This window comes from Coptis chinensis, chromosome 1 (genome assembly GCF_015680905.1).
Source record: "Coptis chinensis isolate HL-2020 chromosome 1, ASM1568090v1, whole genome shotgun sequence".
Taxonomy (NCBI): domain Eukaryota; kingdom Viridiplantae; phylum Streptophyta; class Magnoliopsida; order Ranunculales; family Ranunculaceae; genus Coptis; species Coptis chinensis.
Window position 1 is genome coordinate 83,097,834 of NC_141456.1, and position 9,187 is coordinate 83,107,020.

At 35.1% G+C, this 9,187-nt stretch overlaps 1 long non-coding RNA gene across 2 annotated transcripts; it reads right to left on the reverse strand.

Annotated features, from left to right (window-relative positions):
• Positions 1-1,039: 1,039 nt before the first annotated feature.
• LOC147525485 (uncharacterized) lies at positions 1,040-4,277 on the reverse strand. Of its 2 annotated transcripts, XR_015198208.1 has the most exons (4): positions 3,652-4,277; positions 2,586-2,935; positions 2,277-2,479; positions 1,040-1,204 (listed from the first exon to the last, which is right to left on the reverse strand). It is a non-coding gene; the product is annotated as an uncharacterized LOC147525485 (long non-coding RNA). The 2 variants fall into 2 exon arrangements; XR_015198207.1 differs by having other exon boundaries at positions 2,277-2,935.
• Between the last annotated feature and the right edge of the window lie 4,910 nt (positions 4,278-9,187).

Here is a 9,187-nt window from a genome sequence, read left to right on the forward strand (position 1 = left end):
CTTTAGGGATGAGCAAATTGACCTCCTAACAAGCATAAAAGTTTCTAGAATAGAACCTAGCATATCACATATGTTATATGTTGATGATCTAATTGTGTTCTGCAAAACAAACATCAAGGATGTGGAGATAGTGACTGATATCCTAGATGAGTACTGTGAATCCTCTTGTCAATTGATAAACTATGACAGGTCAAGTGTATGTTTCATCCCTAATACTCATATCCATTAGCAAAATATCATCAAATCCATCTTATGTATCAACACTGTATAGCTTAAGGACTTCTATCTGGGTTCACCCTTAACCTTTTCTGCTTCAAAGGTTCAAGATTTTTCTTTTCTAACTGATAACACTACAACATAAAGGCTCAATTGCAACGCCATCCGGGTGTCGCCAAGTGTAATTAAAAAGCTGCTAATGATGGCAACGCTTATGCGGCAATGTGAAGCGTCGCAAAGCGTTGCAAAAAATTGGGTCACAAAAACTAAAATGAGACGCAACAATTGGCGTTGCAAAAGCTTGAAGATTATTGCAACGCCTTGTGCCGTTGCTATTACTTTATTAGTGTTGCTAAAGTATTTCCCCAAACTAAAATGATTTTTAAAATATTTAAACTATTTGCAGCAATTGGCGTTGCAAAAGGTTCTTTTTAGCTGCACCTACTAGCGTGCAAAAGGGTTACTTTTATTTACACCCTCTGGCGTCACAAAAGAAGCAAAGCATTAGCTGCAGCACCTTTGTCGCAAAAAGTTTAAACCATTAGCTGCACCAAGGGCGTTGCCAAATGTGTATCTTTAGCTGCCCCACTGTTGGTGGTTTTAGCCGCTCCAAATGTGTTGGTAATTGTTATTCTTTTACAATGAGTTTGGCAAATGGGATTATTTTGAATCATTTCAATTTACATAAACCTACCCAATACAATTTATGATTAAACTAAAAACCCCAATCAGATGTATTCATTCACAATAAATTATAACAAAATATATTTCATTAATTAAAATCATCCAAAAACATTATCTGAGCATCCATACAATTAGTCTCTGTCAATATACTGAATTACATAATCTTCAAAGCCATCAACTAAATAAGATTAGTTCTTCAAAAAATAAGATTTTGGCCAAATTCCCATAATCTGCCGATTTGGACAACAATCACAACATCCACCCAAGTTTTCCTTATCAATATACCGCCAACCAATTAGCCAATCTGGTACAAACAACAAATTGGAAAAGAAAAGAGACATTAGTATACTTATCCAAATTAAAAGAAGATTAAAGCAAAAATGCAAGTAAGCAATGCATGTGAAATATTTTTAAATTGGTCAAACTATGGTCCCATCAACAACATAGAGATCGTCACGTGAGGGAAGTCGATTATTCCCCGAACAAACCAACTCAATAGGGAAGGGAAGGCTAAAAAAAAAAAAGATCCTCTAGATTGATATTTAGTTCCAAATCCCAGGATCTCTTGTTTCATCGTCACATTTCATAACTATCACTTGGTGGAAACAACATTTAAAAGAACACAAACTCCAAGACTATAATAAGAAAATAAAATAACGACGGTGATTACCATGCCAAACAAAAAGAATAGGCAGGAAAAATGTAACTCCTCCAAATCCAACTCATATCTCAAGGACATGGAGACGTATCTCGAGGACTTACTCATATCCAAATCCAACTAATATCCCGCTAATAAACTTGTGCATTGATTACTAACTAAGAAACTAGCTATTAAAGTTCCTATGGTTCCAAACAATAATTGTAGAAAGGTACAAAATACCCAAGCTTCATACTTCATACAATTTCAAGTTCTAGGCTGCTATAGGCCATCTGTTGGGTTGCTACAGGCCGCCCTAGGCCAATTCTAGGCTCTAACAGGTCACTGCAGGCCATATTTCTAGCCACTACATGCCATTTCCAGACACTGTGGGCCATTCGTTTTTGACTTCTTTGACATGCCGTTCACTAAGTATGCATATTACTTCTTTCAGAAACCAAAAATCAGCACCACATAATCCACACAATTATCCTCTATTTCTACCTACACATCAATCAAGCATATACAAGTACTCACAAACCACCACAACCCTTATCTCATATAAAGATTCCTGATTCACTTCAACTCAATGTCATAAAGGAACATGTCAGAAATTCTCTGATTGGGAAGTTCAAATATCCCAACTGATTTGATTGAAACTAAGCAAAAGAGTAAAAAGAACCAAGTATATATTGAGTTTTCAATGACACAAAGAAGAACTAAAGTCAAGAGTTTTTACCTACTCACCAATTGATGATAGATATTTCAAGAATATTGCTGGAAATTTCTGCCCAATCAACACTGTAAAAACCTTATCAATAATTAACTATGACCAGGTCCTACATATTTCTGCAACTACCAAAATAGTGACAGACTGTTCTCAATGGATTTTAGGTAATGAATGCTTTGGAACACCTCTCCCCAATATTTTGCCTTCATTACCTAAACATTGGAAGAGTGATGTATAAGAATTAGAAGCCAAGTTAGGCTAAACACATGAAGAAGAAAAATAACTATTAATAAAAGGAATGAAAGCTTTTTTTAGAACCTGGTTTACTTCCAAGGCAAGAGTTTCTATATGGGGAGAGCTCTTTAACAAGTTCTGAATAGAACTGCGGCAACAACTGAAACCTAAATGGATGCAACACGAGCTTGACTGACAACTTACAAGTACTCTTCTATAAATGCTCAATGTACGAAACAAAAAACAAATAGATAAGGCCTCTCATATTTTAACTAAACGAGATATTTGTACAAAGTGTATCTTAGAAAGCCAATAATACCTCAGTAAGCTCTACAATCACCGGTAAATGTTGAAAGCCTATAAAAAGATGATCAATGATAATGTATCTAAACCCAAATAAAGCCTCATCATATTCACTGGTGCCTCAGATCTCGCTAAAAAGAACAAAAAGAAACGTATAGAAACTTGTCAGGAAAAAAAAATACACTGTTCGCCAAAAACATTATTTCCACACAAAAAACTTATATGTTGTGAGTCTTAGTAAGTCTGCATTTTCTAGACACGTTGGTGGCTCACGGCACACCAAACAACATGGCTCACAGCACACCAAACGATCAACTAACATTTAACCATTCAAATAAATACAACATGCATGAAATAAGTAGGCTATATATAGACTAGTGGTGTAAGTTCCAACCTTCACATGCTTCCTTATAGTCACGCGTTCCCAAAGAACTATAACCAACGTCAACTCGTATAGATCCCACATATATACACGTAAGCTCATTATCATAATTCATAGAAAATTAATGAACTAATAAATTCTTCTAACTTGAGTCTATATAACTTCGATAAGAACTTCGTGTTTTATCACTAAAACATGTATGTAACTAACGGGGCACAACACCATTTGGGAGTTATTTTCACTCCTATATGGCAGTAGCAAGAACTACATTTTGATTGAAGGATTACTATTTTTATAGTAAGAATGAGGTCAAGTGTCTCTCCGCATACCCAAAAACATAAAAAAAAAAAAAAAAAAAAAAAAAAATTGAGGAAAGACCCATGAAGGAAAAGGAAAAAATAGTACCAATTAAGAACTATAAAACAACGATAAAAGAACTATTACAAGTGCTTGATTGTTGCTTACCTCGTGAGACAACAAGAAGTTTGTTATGTTGCAAGTGACTGTGTTAACAGACAAAATTCGCCGAACATCTATAATCCTGTTCGTGGATATTCCCTGAAAAATATTTCAATTCAACTTTCAATTTAACAAAGTACAGAAGTACATCAAGTGAATATATCAATCTCCTTCTAAATTAAGCACAAGTTTGTAACAGTCAGAGCAATGAGTGATGATGAATAATACATAACAGCTCAAACATAAATTGACTAAAGTAAATAACTTCAAATTTTCCATGATTTACTAAAGGGGGGAAACAAAGGAACATCAAAACAACACCATTTGGGAAAGAAGGAAAACCATCTACAATCAAACGATTACAAATGAGAAGAATACAAACCTGAAAAATTAAAGCTTCAAACTTTATTGCTCTAGTAGTAATTAATTTCATCTTTTAACCTGATAAATTAATTAAGATCCAAAGATAATTAAGCCAACCTGAAAAAATTTGAAGCTCAACCCAAAAGTCGAAGCTTTGAAGGAAACCCAAAACCAAAATTCGAAGCTTTTCAAGCTTTCAAGCGAAAAAAAGAAAAGAAAAGAAAAAACACTTACTCACCCCAAAAAGAGAGAGAGAGAAATCAGGCGTGGTCAATTTTGTTGCTTTAGTGGTTAGAGAAAAGAAAGTGTTTAGGGTTTCCAAATTTTTTAGTTTTTGGTTCGAGCCAAAAATGAAAATACCCCCATAAGATTCCCAAGAGAAGCACCCATTCTCGTCCACAAAGAAGGATATACCAAATACCTTGTTTTAGATTGGTACAACCTTAGTTACCAATAAAAAAGAATGTGCATCTAATCTGGTTCACACAAAATGTCGGATCATATTCATTGAATTAACCAGTACACTCCTTGCTTCCTGTAAATGCATCTAAGGAAGCCCCAATCGTTTTAATGAGAGTGGACTAAGTGCTCCTGTTTTCTAGTAGCCCTAAGGTAACTATTTACAATGCTTTATGGAACTCCTGAATCAATAAGTGTTAAAACAAACTTCCTCCCAACAGCTTAGATATGTTTGAAACCCACTTAACAAAAGCAACAAACTCTGTATTGCTGATCTTCCCATCTTAAACAGGGAATTTCGGATTGAAGCAATACCCCGATGGCTGATGGGCAGGCAATAGTGATAAGTGGGCTAAGCAGTAAAGGTGAGGCTAATCAGAAAGGGCACTTTGAAGCTTTAGTGATTTCTATTTTCTCAATTGCGAACAAAAAAAAAACTGACTGAATGAATATATAAATCCCAAAGGAGATCGAATAAGAGACTAACCAAAATCCGAAGCTTTTTAGAGGATTACTAATAAACCTAAACACCAAAAAAAATAATCAAAGAATAAAAAAAAAATCAAAGCTTTAAACTATTTAATATGATTTTTGAGAAAAGAGAAAAGAGAAGAAGTCGATAGCTTACCTTAACTTCGATGGCACTGGAAGATAGATGGTTAAAGCTTTGAATCCTTCGATGGCAGTATATGGAAGATAGATGGCAGTATATGGAAAAGATATTGGCGGTTTGGCGGTCTAATATTTAGGTTTCCAATTTAAAAGTATTTTAAAAAACCTAACTTGAAACTAGCCCGCGAAAAACTTTTCCAGTGAAAATAAATAGTTAAATACCGCCCCGTTATAAAAAGCCCATAGGCCACGCTAAACAAATTACGTAAACAGTAGCAACAACTATGGCGTCATAATTGATAATTTTTTATTTTTAAAAATATTAAATTGGGAACATTTGTCATGCCATAGCGTCCTAAATAATTAAGTCCAAATGACTTGGGTCACATAAAAGCGGCAAACGCGTTTTGCAACCTTATAGGCGTTGCAAAAGACACTTTTAGCAACAACTTTTAGGTTTTTTGCAAAAGAGTCTTGTGACAAAAGACCCTTACATTTGTAGTGTAAAGTGTCTAAAGTTATAGAGGGTTGGCATGCCAGCTTACTCTCTCAAGCTGGCAGAACAACCTTGATTAAATCTATTGCTCAGGCAATGCCCATTTACACCATGTCATCCTTTGCCATACATGTTTCTATAACATATAGATTAGATAAATTATCCAGAGATTTCTGGTGGAAAGGCACTCCTAATTCAAAGGTTGTACACACTTGTAAATGGGAAAAAATTTGTCAGAAGAAGGAAGATGGTGGTCTAGGTTTGAGAAGTTTCAAGGAAATGAATTTAGCTTTGCTGGCCAAATTATACTGGAAAATTTTGAAAGGAGAAGATTGTATATGGACAAGGGTTATGAGAGCTAAATATGAGAATTTCTTGAATCCTATGTCTGAGGATGATAGGAAGCCTTCAGGTGCATCTTTCATATTCAGAAGCATCTTAAAGGCAAAGGAAGTGATTGCTAAAGGTATGATATGGCAAGTGAGAGGTGGGAAGAGTATAACCTTTTGGTATGATGCTTAGGTGCCTTTTATGGGAGAGTTCAAACTTATTAAACATTGGATGGAACACATTAACCATGAGATTGTGTTTGTTCAAGATGTTATGAAACCAAGAGAAGAGTGGAATGAAAACCTTCTTAATTCCTTACCCATGTCTCTTCTTAATGCTATCATGGACATTAAAACAAGACCTTCCCTGACAAGATCATATAACAATTCACAAAAAAATGTGACTTCTCAGTCAAGTCTGCATATCATATAGCCAGAGCCCTTAATGGATACACATCTCAAGCTTCCACAAGCTCAGTGAGAGATAAGTTGTTCTCTCATATTTGGAAGCTCCAAATTCTAGCCATAGTTCAAAATTTTATATGGAAGGCTTCTCTCAATATCATTCCTACAGGTGATATCTTATCTTCACATCACCTTAATATTGACCTCATGTGTTGTTTCTGTAACAATGCTTTAGAGGATCTTTCTCACTTATTCTTTCTTTGTCCTTGGACAAGAGGAATATGGTTTGTCTAATCTTTGCATTAGGACTGATGCAGTAGACTTTATGGTTTATGAGTGGCTTCACATGTGTCTTAGCATAAAGAAACCTCCATATATGGATATTCTATGTTCCCCTATGTTGTTCTGTGCCATCATGGATTCAATACGACAGGCTAGAAATAACAAAGATTTAATGGGACTATATCTAGTCAACAGTCTATTATGTAACGTGCTTACAGAACTTGTCAAAATTGGATATTGGCCTTCTCTGAAACTGCAACAGAAAGTGTTGATTTTGATACTGGAGAGTCTGTCTCTCTTTCTTCATACCAAAGTTGGATAAGGCCGCCACCTAGCTGGTGCAAAATTAACTTTGAAGCAAGTTTTCATAGTGATTGTGCTCATGCAAACATAGTTGTTGTTGGCAGGAACAGTGAAGGAGAATTTCTTGGTGGAAAAGTTGGTAGATTCAGAGCCAACACGCCTGGTGAAGCAGAAGCCCTTGCAGTAGAATTGGCAGTGGATTTCGCACTTCAGAAGCAATGGAAAGAGGTCATTTTGGAAGGAGATGCCAAAATGGTGATACAAGCTTGTAGAAACATTGAGGCAATAACTTCTTGGACATGAATACCACCATTATTGTATGTTTTCAGTATTTTAAGTAATTTCAACTCTACATTATTCATGTTTACTCCCATAGTTTGTAATATGTCAACTCATACTTTGGTCAAGTGAGCTGGAAGTAAAAGACTACTAATTAAGTAGGAGGTCTATCATAGGTTTTTAAACCAGTATTAAGTAATAAATGAATGATTTAGGTGCCTGTGATAATCTCACGGGCCCAACCATCGGAAAAAAAAAACACTCATATGGGCCCTTAGCCCGACCCTCTAACTCGGCCCTCGGCTCTACCCTCAGCAATTCGCGAATAATACACTAATCGAATTTTTTAAGGCCCTGTTTAATACTTCTGCACTTTTCAATAATTTGAAATAATTTACGTTTTTTTTCACTGTAAATGTATAAAACACAAATTCCCAAATTATTCAAAAATTCATTTCAAAAGTACTTCATATAATAAAAAATACATGGAAAACCAAATTGTTGTAAGGATGGGTAAACTATGAAAGGCATTCTTAAAATCTTAAAAACTTTTGTATATCTGTGAACGGCATTTGTTTTTGCAATTCAAAAAAATAAACTAACATAGAGACATGGATGCGTTGTTTCTAATTATTATTTTCCCCTACAATTTGCAAATCTATATTCTAAAATAAATATGAGTACAAAAGAGATATAAAAGTGTTAGAGAATAAAATAATTAATGTTTGGGTGAGTCAAATACTAGACTCTAGCCTGACTCACCTAATTCAAACGTTCAATTTCTAATGAACTCGCTGGACAACATGATCCAATTTTTGACAAACAGCTAAGACGAATTGTGAGTGACAATCATATAACTAGTTGTTATATTTCTGGATTATTGGAGTTTATATAGAGTAAAAGTGGTGGAACATTTTAATTATATTGCTAAATATATATTACAATTCCTCTTTAAGTGTACTGAATTTTTGAAATTCAAATTTTTATTTCAAAACATTTAATACTAGTATAAAATACTACACATTATTAATGTATTGCGAATATTTTACCAAATTTTTCTAACATGTAAACAAATGAAACTTGAATTATTCCCGTACCCGAATAATTCTCATATCCCAAATTGCTAACAAGGCCCTGAACTTTCCATAATGAGCAAGGGATTAATACTTTCTCTGTAGGCCCAGCCCTCAACATTAATAAGACTCAGGCCCTCATTCGTGAGGTTTATGACTTTCGAGGGCCAAGCTGACCCAACCCGGCCCATTTGACAGCACTATTTCCAATTATACTTTAGTTGGTTATATATATAAACTAAACTAAATGGTTATATATATATATAGCCTAGCTCCTAAAAATACTTTAAAATAAATATCAAAGCAACCCACAACTTAACTTAATTATCGAAGAAAAAAAAAACCAACAACTTCACCTACAAAATGAATTAAAACCTAATTTTTTTATAAAAATGATCTACTAACCATAAAAATCATCAGTACAAAAATTCATCTCTTTTGATATCTTCTAACCTAAATAAAAATTATTGTTCACTTTTAGAAATATCTATATAACAAAGAAGAGAGGAGTGGGACGACAAATTCCACCTCATAAGGTGATATTTGGTCGTGCCACCCCTTTACCATAGCCACTATATTATTTTCTTGGGGTGAGTTAACAAGTTTTTTGGGGTGAGTTTAAAAAAAATCTTATCTCACCCACCCCACCCAAAAAAGTGTGGACTATTTTTGGGCTGAACTTTTATGAGATGTTGGGCTCTGAAAACATGAGTAGAGGGAGAGGGCGAGTGTACGTCAGGGGCGCCAAAGTCGAAGGCATACGTATATGTGTTGTACCGGGGGCGGATGTGCGTCGGGCCCGTGGGAGGCGTGAGGGCGTATGCCATCTCGGGGAGGGATCTCGATGCTGGAGCGAGCTACGGCGTATCTCTGTGTCGTACGGCACGGGCAAATACTAGTATCTAACGATCCAGAAATGTCGAGTTTTTACAAATATATTT